Genomic DNA, 12551 nt, shown 5'->3' on the forward strand with positions numbered 1-12551 from the left:
TTGACAACAGGTACATTTCTAAATATCACTGTCCTATAATGGATACGAGTGGCTAAGTATTGTCGTCAGATTAAAAAAAAATCGATTCGAATCCCTCCATGTGATTCAATGAGTCTCTACGTGAGTCTATGGGTCTCTATGTGAGTCTTTGGGTCTCTACGTGAGTCTATGGGTCTCTATGTGAGTCTATGGGTCTCTGCGTGAGTCTGTGAGTCTCTATGTGAGTCTATGGGTATCCATGTGAGTCTGTGGGTCTCTATGTGAGTCTGTGAGTCTCTATGTGAGTCTATGGATCTCTATGTTAGTCTATGGGTCTCTATGCGAGTTTGTGGGTCTCTATGTGAGTCTATGGGTATCTATGTGAGTCAATGGATCTCTATGTTAGTCTATGGGTCTCTATGTTAGTCGATGGGTCTCTATGTGAGTCTATGGTCTCTATGTGAGTCTGTGGGTCTCTATGTGAGTTTGTGGGTCTCTATGTGAGTCTGTGAGTCTATATGTGAGTCTATGGGTATCTATGTGAGTCTGTGGGTCTCTATGTGAGTCTATGTGTGTCTCTACGTGAGTCTGTGGGTCTCTATGTGAGTCTGTGAGTTTCTATGTGAGTCTGTGGGTCTCTATGTGAGTATGTGGGTATCTATGTGAGTCTATAGGTATCTATGTGAGTCTATGGGTCTCTATGTTAGTTTATGGGTCTCTATGTTAGTCTATAGGTCTCTCTGTGAGTGTATGGGTCTCTATGCGAGTTTGTAGGTCTTTACGTGAGTCTGTGGGTCTCTATGTGAGTCTATGGGTCTCTATGTTAGTCTATGGGTCTCTATGCGAGTCTGTGAATCTCTATGTGAGTCTGTGGGTCTCTATGTGAGTCTGTGGGTATCTATGTGAGTCTATGGGTCTCTATGCGAGTTTGTGGGTCTCTATGTGAGTCTGTGGGTCTCTATATGAGTCTATGGGTATCTATGTGAGTCTATGGGTCTCTATGTTAGTCGATGGGTCTCTATGTGAGTCTATGGTCTCTATGTGAGTCTGTGGGTCTCTATGTGAGTTTGTGGGTCTCTATGTGAGTCTGTGAGTCTATATGTGAGTCTATGGGTATCTATGTGAGTCTGTGGGTCTCTATGTGAGTATGTGGGTATCTATGTGAGTCTATGTGTGTCTCTACGTGAGTCTGTGGGTCTCTATGTGAGTCTGTGAGTCTCTATGTGAGTCTGTGGGTCTCTATGTGAGTATGTGGGTATCTATGTGAGTCTATAGGTATCTATGTGAGTCTATGGGTCTCTATGTTAGTTTATGGGTCTCTATGTTAGTCTATAGGTCTCTCTGTGAGTGTATGGGTCTCTATGCGAGTTTGTGGGTCTTTACGTGAGTCTGTGGGTCTCTATGTGAGTCTATGGGTCTATATATTAGTCTATGGGTCTCTATGCGAGTCTGTGGATCTCTATGTGAGTCTGTGGGTCTCTATGTGAGTCTGTGGGTATCTATGTGAGTCTATGGATCTCTATGCGAGTTTGTGGGTCTCTATGTGAGTCTGTGGGTCTCTATGTGAGTCTATGGGTATCTATGTGAGTCTATGGGTCTCTATGTTAGTCTATGGGTCTCTATGCGAGTTTGTGGGTCTCTATGTGAGTCTGTGGGTATCTATGTGAGTCTATGGGTCTCTATGTGAGTCTATGGGTCTCTATGCGAGTCTGTAGGTTTCTCTGCTAAGTCAACGGTGACCGCGCTGAGACAATCAACCCGCCGCACGAGAGCACCCAGAGTTCAATCCCAAGGATTCGAACCCAGGCCCTCTGTGGTGCCTATTCGCAGTGCGCGACCGACCTCAGATGTCAGAAATTGGAAGTCAATAAATGCTCTGAAGACGTTCTAGTTCTTTGCGATGAAGCCCGCGCCTGTTTACACGCTCGTACAATCGTCGCCCGGTCACCTGGTTGATGTTCCCGTGACTTTTAATGTTCGTGTAAAAAAAGCACGTGCGGTCATCTCGAGGCGGCTTGCACTGCGGGGAATTTCAAAGGAATTGGCAGCGACTTGAGATCGTTTCGCCTTCGCCAGCAGTGATGTTTGTCGTTGTTTATTTTGTAATTCGTTCTCCATTGGTGGTGGTGGTTGGTGGGTGGTAGTAGTGGTGTGTGGTAGTAATGGTGGGTGGTGGTAGTGGTGGGTGGTGATAGTAGTGGGTGGTGGTGGGTGGTGGTAGTGGTGGGTGGTGGTAGTGGTTGGTGGTGGTAGCGGTGGGTAGTGGTAGTGGTGGGTGGTGGTGGGTGGTGGTAGTGGTGGGTGGTGGTAGCGGTGAGTGGTGGTGGTAGTGGTGGTAGTGGTGGGTGGTGGTAGTGGTGGGTGGTGGTAGTGGTGGGTGGTGGTAGCGGTGGGTGGTGGTGGTGGTCGTGCCAAGCCAGGAAATTCGGTCGTGCAAATTCGCTTCGAGTCCCAGTCTCTCCACTTCTCACCTGCTCGACCCCGGCCAAAAAACATTTGGACCTCAAACCTGTCCCATTGGCACATTGCGCTCAAACTCTTAGCCTCCCTACCTCGTAGAAAGGCAACAAGCAAACCCACAGCATGGAACACGCGACGAATATTTAGTTTTTGTTCAGTCAATGTCAAGTGGATTTTCTTCTCTCGTTTAATTTGCCAGAGGCAGCCCATTGGCTCAGCGGAACCACAGTGACCGTGTCAGAGTCACGCGGCCCGAGCCTCTCTCTCATATTAATTGCCGTGGTGTGTTCGGGGTCACGGACTCCAATGATTAAACCGGTCAGCAGCTCCCAGCTACTGACATCAGCCCCGTCACCGATGACTGCGCACAGAAAGAAAAAACAAACAGCCGCTTGGGTGGTCGCCGTGGTGGAGGTTGTGGCTGCAGTGTTGGTGGTGGTGATTGTGGTGGTGGTGGCGGTGGTGGCGGTGGTTGTGGTGATGATCAGGGCCTGATCAAGGCGTGGGGGCTTTAGGGGGCCACCGCCAGCTGGAGGGGCCTCCAGAGATGAAGTGAAAAGTGATTTCGTTTGTGAGTGCTGAAATTCATTTGTTGTTAGCCTTGTGAAAAAAGAAAAATATATATTTTATTTTTTCTTTAACTTAATTTTCCTTTTGAAAATATTACTGGGGGGGGGGCTGGGGGGAGGGGCTCACATTACCTGTAGCCCAGGGGTCTACAAAATCTTAATCCGGCCCTGGTGGTGCTGGAGGCGACTACAAAGACCCCCCCCCCCCCCCCCCCACCACCACCGTATAGCCTGAACAGGCTGTTGGGGAAAGGTGCTGTTGGCGATCACCAAGCAGCAAGGCCGGCACGGCTACTGCGCCCCACGTGATTGCTGCCTGTAAAAGTAAACGATTTGTCTGATACCAGGTATGGGCCCGCTGAGCTATGCAGATCCTTTGCAGACGCGACCTGGCCACATGTTGATGGCTCAACGGACCGCCTTGTCGCGTGGACATTTACAGCAGCAAACATTCTCAAAAACGCGTCGTGATTCTAAGTGTGGAGGGAAAAAACCGGAGGACCCGGAGAAAAATCTACGCTACCACGGGAAGAGAGAGAAAGAGGCAGACGCAAACTCCAAATATATAGCAGCAGGCGTCAGGGTCGAGATCGAACCCACGACCTCCTGTACACCAGGCGAGGCAGTTAACATCTCCTAGCCACGGTGATGATGACGAGAGAGAGAGAGAGACACGCAAACTCCAAATATACAGCAGCAGGCGTCAGGGTCGGGACCAAACCCACGACCTCCTGTACACCTGGCGAGGTAGTTAACATCTCACCACGGGGAGAGAGAGATACACGCAAATTCCAAACATACAGCAGCAGGCGCCAGGGTCGAGATCGAACCCACAAACCTCCTGAGTACCAGGCGAGGTAGTTAACATCTCATAGCCACCGTGATGATGATGAGAGAGAGAGAGAGAGACACGAAAACTCCAAATATACAGCAGCAGGCGTCAGGGTCGGGACCAAACCCACGACCTCCTGTACACCTGGCGAGGTAGTTAACATCTCACCACGGGGAGAGAGAGATACACGCAAACTCCAAATATACAGCAGCAGGCGCCAGGGTCGAGATCGAACCCACAAACCTCCTGAGTACCAGGCGAGGTAGTTAACATCTCCTAGCCACCGTGATGATGATGAGAGAGAGAGAGACACGCAAACTCCAAATATACAGCAGCAGGCGCCAGGGTCGAGATCGAACCCACGACCTCCTGTACACCTGGCGAGGTAGTTAACATCTCACCACGGGGAGAGAGAGATACACGCAAATTCCAAATATACAGCAGGCGTCAGGGTCGAGATCGAACCCACAAACCTCCTGAGTACCAGGCGAGGTAGTTAACATCCTGTACTGTGGAGGCAGCAGCGAGGGTTAGTGGATCACCGCGCACACTCCAGTTCCCAGAGAAGGGAGGAGGCGTCGAAGAGGAGCCGTGGCTCTCTGCCAGGAGAATGCGGTTCAGAGGAACAAATGTGGTCTCCGCCTGCTCCGTTTATCGACCATGTACGTGTGTGGAACTTGTGTCGCAACGGTGGACGTGGTGGCGTGGGTGCAGCCCTGCAAGAGCTCTGCTCGCGTCACTGCTGACGGTCGAGGCCTCCATGCGAGAGAGAGAGAGGCAGGGGAGTGCATGGACGGGAGTAGAGTGAGATGGTTCACTCCTGCGTGACGCGGTCACAGACTCACAGAGACTCGCATAGAGACTCACAGACTCATAGAGACTCGCATAGAGACTCACAGAGACTCACATAGAGACACACATAGAGACTCACTTAGAGACTCACAGACTCATAGAGACTCACATAGAGAACCACATAGAGACTCACAGACTCATAGAGACTCACATATAGACTCAGAGAGACTCGCAGAGACTCCCATAGAGACTCACAGACTCATAGAGACTCATTTAGACTCACAGACTCACAGAGACTCGCATAGAGACTCACACACTCATAGAGACTCACATAGAGACTCACAGAGACTAACATAGAGACTCACATAGAGACTCACAGACTCATAGAGACTCACATAGAGACTCACAGAGACTCGCATAGAGACTCACAGACTCACAGAGACTCGCATAGAGACTCACAGACTCATAGAGACTCACATAGAGACTCACATAGAGACTCACAGAGACTCCCATAGAGACTCACAGACTCACAGAGATTCACATAGAGACTCACATAGAGACTCACAGACTCATAGAGACTCATTTAGACTCACAGAGACTCGCATAGAGACTCACAGACTCATAGAGACTCACATAGAGACTCACATAGAGACTCACATAGAGACTCACAGACTCATAAAGACTCACATATAGACTCAGAGAGACTCACAGAGACTCACAGACTCATAGAGACTCACATATAGACTCAGAGAAACTCGCAGAGACTCCCATAGAGACTCACAGACTCATAGAGACTCACAGAGACTCACATAGAGACTCACATAGAGACTCACAGACTCATAGAGACTCACATATAGACTCAGAGAGACTCACAGAGACTCACATAGAGACTCGCATGAAGACTCACAGACTCATAGAGACTCACATGGAGACTCACATAGAGACTTACAGACTCATAGAGACTCACATAGAGACTCACATAGAGACTCACATAGAGACTCATAGAGACTCACATATAGACTCAGAGAGACTCGCAGAGACTCCAATAGAGACTCACAGACTCATAGAGACTCATTTAGACTCACAGAGACTCGCATAGAGACTCACAGACTCATAGAGACTCACATAGAGACTCACATAGAGACTCACATAGAGAATCACAGACTCATAAAGACTCACATATAGACTCAGAGAGACTCACAGAGACTCACAGACTCATAGAGACTCACATATAGACTCAGAGAAACTCGCAGAGACTCCCATAGAGACTCACAGACTCATAGAGACTCACAGAGACTCACATAGAGACTCACATAGAGACTCACAGACTCATAGAGACTCACATATAGACTCAGAGAGACTCACAGAGACTCACATAGAGACTCGCATGAAGACTCACAGACTCATAGAGACTCACATGGAGACTCACATAGAGACTCACAGACTCATAGAGACTCACATAGAGACTCACATAGAGACTCCTATAGAGACTCCAAGACTCATAGAGACTCACATAGAGACTCACAGACTCATAGAGACTCACAGACTCACACGGAGACTCACATACTCCCATAGAGACTCACAGACTCATAGAGACTCACAGACTCGAATAGATACTCACAGACTCACATAGAGCTCACAGACTCACATAGAGACTCAGACTCCCATAGAGATTCACAGACTCCCATAGAGACACACAGGCTCACACTTAGACTCACAGAGACTCACAGACTCACACGGATACTCACAAACTCCCATAGAGACGCACAGACTCATAGAGACTTACAGACTCCCATCGATACTCACAGACTCACATAGAGCTCACAGACTCACATAGAGACTCAGACTCACATAGAGACTCACAGACTCACACAGAGACACACACAGAGACTCACAGACTCACACCGAGACTCACAGACTCACGGAGATTAAAAGTGCAGAGGTTCTCATCCCTGGTCTCCCAATCGGCACCGGCTGGACTTGGCACTGCCACGATGCTGTGACGATGGAACGTGTTTGAAGTTTGAGTTAAGCTCGCGGACGAGGAGATTAAATGTTGATCTTAGACTCATGTGTTTTATTAGTTCAGTTGCTGTCTTTGGAAGAAATCGTTCAATAAAATTGGGTGCATTTGTAGCTGTGGTTCACACACACTCTCTCACACTGGACTGCACTCAGCATGTCCCTGTGGAGGCAGACTCACATAGAGACTCACAGACTCACATAGAGACACACAGACTCACATAGAGACTCACAAACTCACATAGACTCACAAACTCACATAGAGACACACAGACTCACATAGAGACTCACAGACTCACATAGAGACTCACAGACTCACATAGACACCCTTAGACTCACATAGACACCCATAGACACACATAGAGACACACAGACTCACATAGAGACTCACAGACTCACATAGAGACTCACAGACTCACATAGACACCCATAGACTCACATAGAGACACACAGACTCACATAGAGACTCACAGACTCACATAGAGACACACAGACCCACATAGAGACACACAGACTCACATAGAGACACAGCCTCACATAGAGACACACAGACTCACATAGAGACACACAGACTCACACAGAGACACACAGACTCACATAGAGACACACAGACTCACATAGAGACACGCAGAGACCACATAGAGACGCAGAGACTCGCATAGAGACACACAGACCCACATAGAGACACACAGACTCACATAGAGACACACAGACCCACATAGAGACACACAGACTCACATAGAGACACACAGACTCACATAGAGACACAGCCTCACATAGAGACTCACAGACTCACATAGAGACACACAGACCCACATAGAGACACACAGACTCACATAGAGACACAGGCCCACATAGAGACACACAGACTCACATAGAGACACGCAGAGACCACATAGAGACACAGAGACTCACATAGAGACACACAGACTTACATAGAGACACACAGACTCACATAGAGACACAGACTCACATAGAGACACACAGACTCACATAGAGACACAGACTCACATAGAGACACACAGACTCACATAGAGCCACAGACTCACATAGAGACACACAGACTCACATAGAGACACACAGACCCACATAGAGACACGCAGACTCACATAGAGACACACAGACTTACATAGAGACTAACAGACTCACATAGAGACACACAGACTCAGATAAAGACCAATATGCTCCACCCCTCCACGCACTCTCCTAGCTCTGCTCTCTAATCTCACTCCACTCCCCTCCACACACTCTCCTACCTCTCCCCTCTCATCTCACTCTACTCCCCTCCACTCACTCTCCTACCTCTCCCCTCTCATCTCACTCCACTCCCCTCCACGCACTCCACGCAACAATTGCTCTCTGCCCTTCTCTGCAGGCGGCATTACGAACTGTTCTAGATTTAAAACTTTCGTGACTGCTAGGATCCATACTCTTTGGTTCTATTGGGTAAAGTCACGTAGGTGAAAATAAAATAACAAAAAATCACGACGTTTCGGCCACAACACAGTCTCGTCCCTTCACCTGATGAAGGCCGCTTGTGTTGTGGCCGAAACGTCGTGATTTTTTGTTATTTTATTTTCACCTACGTGACTTTACCCAATAGAACCAAAGAGTATATTACGAACTGTCTGTCACTCCCCATGCCACTTCCTTCCTATCAAGGTGCTCCCTAGGGGGCTGAAGTTCATGGAGTTTTGTGAGGACGGCGGGTTTTCAACATTTCAGTACATCAGGTGTGATGCCGTCCTGTCCCGGTGACTTGCCGCTGGCTAGTGAGTTGATGGCGTTGTCAAGTTCCTTCAAGGTTGGAACATTGTCCAGTTCGTGCTTCGTTGGTAGGGGCTTTACAGCAGCAAGGGCAGCTTCTGACACACCGTTGTCTCGTGAGTAGAGCTCTGAGTAGTGTTCTACCCACCTGGCCATTTGCTCTTGTTTGTCAGTGATGATGGCTCCTGTGCTGGATTTAAGGGGGGCAGTCCTCCTGATGTCTGGACCAAAGGCTGTCTTGATGCCTTCATACATGGCACGGATATTGCCAGTGTCAGAGGCGAGTTGGATCCTACTGCTGAGATTCACCCGGTAGTTGTTGGTGCAGCGTCTGGCGGTCGTTTGAGCTGCACTACGAGCAGCTTTCAGAGCCCTTAACGATCCTGTACTCGGGACAAGCTTGTACTTCAGGAGCGCCATGCGTTTGGCTTGGAGGATGGGTTCCAATATAGCCAGGTGTTCCTCAAACCAGTCTGTGTGTTCCGCCTTGTCTGCTTGCCGAAGGTATTGATGGCTGCGTTGAAGATGGCGTCTCTAATGTACGCCCACTTTGTCTCCACGCTTCCATCTGGTGTGTCGTGTAGGGACTGCTCAAGGCTGTGTTGGAATGATTGAGTGAGCTCTGGGAGGGAGGTCTTTGCAGAGTTGATGCGTAGGTAGCGCTTTAGTTTGAGTCCGTGTATCTTTTTTGGGGCGTAGTCTGACCTTGCTGGATACCAGCGAGTGATCGGTGTCACAGACTGCACTGTGGTAGCCGCGTGTGATGAGTACCGAGTTGAGGAGGGCTCGTCGGGTGATGACGAGGTCCAGTTGGTGCCAATTAAGAGACCTTGGATGTCTCCATGATACTTTATGGCATGGTTTTGTGAGAAAGAATGAGTTTGTGATACAGAGATTGCGGTAAGAACAAAGCTCCAGTAGTCTTTGGCCACTGGCATTCATCTTTCCGATGCAATGATAGCCAAGGCATGCGGGCCACGCGTCGTGGTCAGCCTCAACCCTTGCATTGAAGTCTCCCAACAGAAACATGCGCTCAGAGCTGGGGATTTTGCTAATACTATTGTGAAGCTCTTCATAGAACTGGTCATGAATCTCCGGAGGTGAGTAGAGTGTTGGGGCGTAGACACTCAGGATGTTTGCATGGCCAGAAGCAGTGAGCAATCTCATGATCCGCTCGGAGCCTGCAGTCGGTGGTTCTATCATGCCAAGGAGTGTGTTTTTGACGGCGAACCCAAAACCGTGTTGCCTTGGTTCGTTCTGCTGTTTTCCTTACCAGTAGAAAGTGTAGTCACTCTCTCGTAGTGAGCTACTGCCAGCAAGCCGGGTCTCCTGCAGTGCTGCAAAATCGACATGGAGTCTCGCCAACTCTCTGTCGATAACTGCCATCTTGCGGATGTCCTCAATCTGCAATAGATCTTCGGAGAGTCCAGAACACATTGTGCGTACATTCCAGCTTGGCAAAATGAAGGGCTGGAACTTTCTTTCGTTTTGTTTTGCTTTTGTCTGGTGCAGGTGTTGCAGACCACTTGTTTGGTGATGAACCATAAGCTCCAAGCACCCATTGGAGCAGGTGAGCCGTGGCGGGAAAGCACCTTATTGGCCGGACTTCCCAGCTTGAGGCGGGTGGCGGTAGCTATCCATTGGGGTGCTATGACCCCTCCCACCGACGATGGCAACCCGTGGCGCCCATTTATTATGCCAATCTAAAATGAGCTTATAACCCGTGACTGCTGCCATCCGTGTTTCTTGGCCACGATTAGGTGGCCGAGGAGGAGTGTCCTCTCCCCATTTTTGCACCTCGTGTTGGCGCAAAGCCCGGGCAGGTTATTCTGGAAATCCTGGGTTCTCCATGCGTCAGGATCCCCCCCTCGGCCTTGCCGGTGATGTCCAAAGGAGTGCCACGCACGACGTTTGGTACCAGTTTGGCTGCAGGGGCTGCCGGGAATGTGCCGCAGTGCGTCACAAAACCGCCTGAGGGGCCCCACTCCTGATTTTCTGTCGGGGTTTACTCCCTCAGCCATTGCCTCTCCCGAGACACTCACGAGGCAGTGAGAGAACCGCGTAGCCCTGGGAGGGGACCCTACCAGGTACTGACAGCCGGGCCAGCTGTGCCTGGGACTCGCGTAAGGCAGGGGGGTCGTCACGCCCTGAGGTCGTTTATCACAAACTACCCGCTACCACCATGATGGGTATGGATGGTGTGTAGGGATGGATGGGGTGTAGGGATGGATGGGGTGTAGGTATGGTTGAGGTGTAGGTATGGATGGTGTGTACGGATGGTTGGGGTGTAGGTATGGATGCGGTGTAGGTATGGTTGTGGTGTAGGGATGGTTGGTGTGTAGGGATGGATGGGGTGTAGGTATGGTTGGGGTGTAGGGATGGATGGGGTGTAGGTATGGTTGGGGTGTTGGTATGGTTGGGGTGTAGGTATAGCTGGGGTGTGGGTATGGTTGGGGTGTAGATATGGTTGGGGTGTAGGTATGGATGGTGTGTAGGGATGGATGGGGTGTAGGTATGGATGGGGTGTAGGTATGGTTGGGGTGTTAGTATGGTTGGGGTGTAGGTATGGATGGGGTGTAGGTATGGTTGGGGTGTTGGTATGGTTGGTGTGTAGGTATGGATTGGTGTGTAGGGATGGATGGGGTGTAGGTATGGTTGGGGTGTTGGTATGGTTGGGGTGTAGGTATGGATGGGGTGTAGGTATGGTTGGTGTGTAAGGATGGATGGGGTGTAGGTATGGTTGGGGTGTAGGTATGGTTGTGGTGTAGGGATAGTTGGGGTGTAGGTGTGGTTGGGGTGTAGGTATGGTTGGTGTGTAGGTATGGTTGGGGTGTTGGTATGGTTGGCGTGTAGGGATGGATGGGGTGTAGGTATGGTTGTGGTGTAGGTGTGGTTGGGGTGTAGGTATGGTTGGGGTGTAGGTATGGTTGGCGTGTAGGGATGGATGGGGTGTAGGTATGGTTGTGGTGTTGGTATGGTTGTGGTGTAGGTGTGGTTGGGGTGTAGGTGTGGTTGGAGTGTAGGTATGGTTGGGGTGTAGGTGTGGTTGGGGTGTAGGTATGGTTGTGGTGTAGGTATGGTCGTGGTGTAGGTATGGTTGGGGTGTAGGTATGGTTGGGGTGTAGGTATGGTTGGGGTATAGATCTGGATGGTGTGTAAGGATGGATGGGGTGTAGGTATGATTGGGGTGAAGGCATGGATGGGGTGTAGGTATGGTTGGGTTGTAGGTATGGTTGGGGTGTAGGTATGGTTGGGGTGTTGGTATGGTCGGGGTGTAGGTATGGTCGTGGTGTAGGTATGGATGGGGTGTAGGTATGGATGGTGTGTAGGGATGGATGGGGTGTAGGTATGGTTGAGGTGTAGGGATGGTTGGTGTGTAGGGATAGATGGGGTGTAGGGATGGTTGGGGTGTAGGTATGGTTGGGGTGTAGGTATGGATGGGGTGTAGGTATGGATGGGGTGTAGGTATGGTTGGGGTGTTGGTATGGTTGGTGTGTAGGTATGGATTGGTGTGTAGGGATGGATGGGGTGTAGGTATGGTTGGGGTGTTGGTATGGTTGGGGTGTAGGTATGGATGGGGTGTAGGTATGGTTGGTGTGTAAGGATGGATGGGGTGTAGGTATGGTTGGGGTGTAGGTATGGTTGTGGTGTAGGGATAGTTGGGGTGTAGGTGTGGTTGGGGTGTAGGTATGGTTGGTGTGTAGGTATGGTTGGGGTGTTGGTATGGTTGGCGTGTAGGGATGGATGGGGTGTAGGTATGGTTGTGGTGTAGGTGTGGTTGGGGTGTAGGTATGGTTGGGGTGTAGGTATGGTTGGCGTGTAGGGATGGATGGGGTGTAGGTATGGTTGTGGTGTTGGTATGGTTGTGGTGTAGGTGTGGTTGGGGTGTAGGTGTGGTTGGAGTGTAGGTATGGTTGGGGTGTAGGTGTGGTTGGGGTGTAGGTATGGTTGTGGTGTAGGTATGGTCGTGGTGTAGGTATGGTTGGGGTGTAGGTATGGTTGGGGTGTAGGTATGGTTGGGGTATAGATCTGGATGGTGTGTAAGGATGGATGGGGTGTAGGTATGATTGGGGTGAAGGCATGGATGGGGTGTAGGTATGGTTGGGTTGTAGGTATGGTTGGGGTGTAGG

At 50.0% G+C, this 12551-nt stretch overlaps 1 long non-coding RNA gene across 1 annotated transcript in view; it reads left to right on the forward strand.

Moving 5' to 3' along the window:
• LOC116955564 (uncharacterized) overlaps positions 1 to 12551 on the forward strand; it is a 38354-nt gene that overhangs the window by 19200 nt on the left and 6603 nt on the right. The window contains exon 2 of the long non-coding RNA XR_012930005.1: positions 9934 to 9991. This is a non-coding gene — a long non-coding RNA (uncharacterized LOC116955564). The remainder of the gene's footprint in view (positions 1 to 9933; positions 9992 to 12551) is intronic.

Source organism: Petromyzon marinus, chromosome 60 (assembly GCF_048934315.1).
Source record: "Petromyzon marinus isolate PM22_M1 ecotype Great Lakes invasive population chromosome 60, UKy_Petmar_22M1.pri1.0, whole genome shotgun sequence".
Lineage (NCBI taxonomy): Eukaryota > Metazoa > Chordata > Hyperoartia > Petromyzontiformes > Petromyzontidae > Petromyzon > Petromyzon marinus.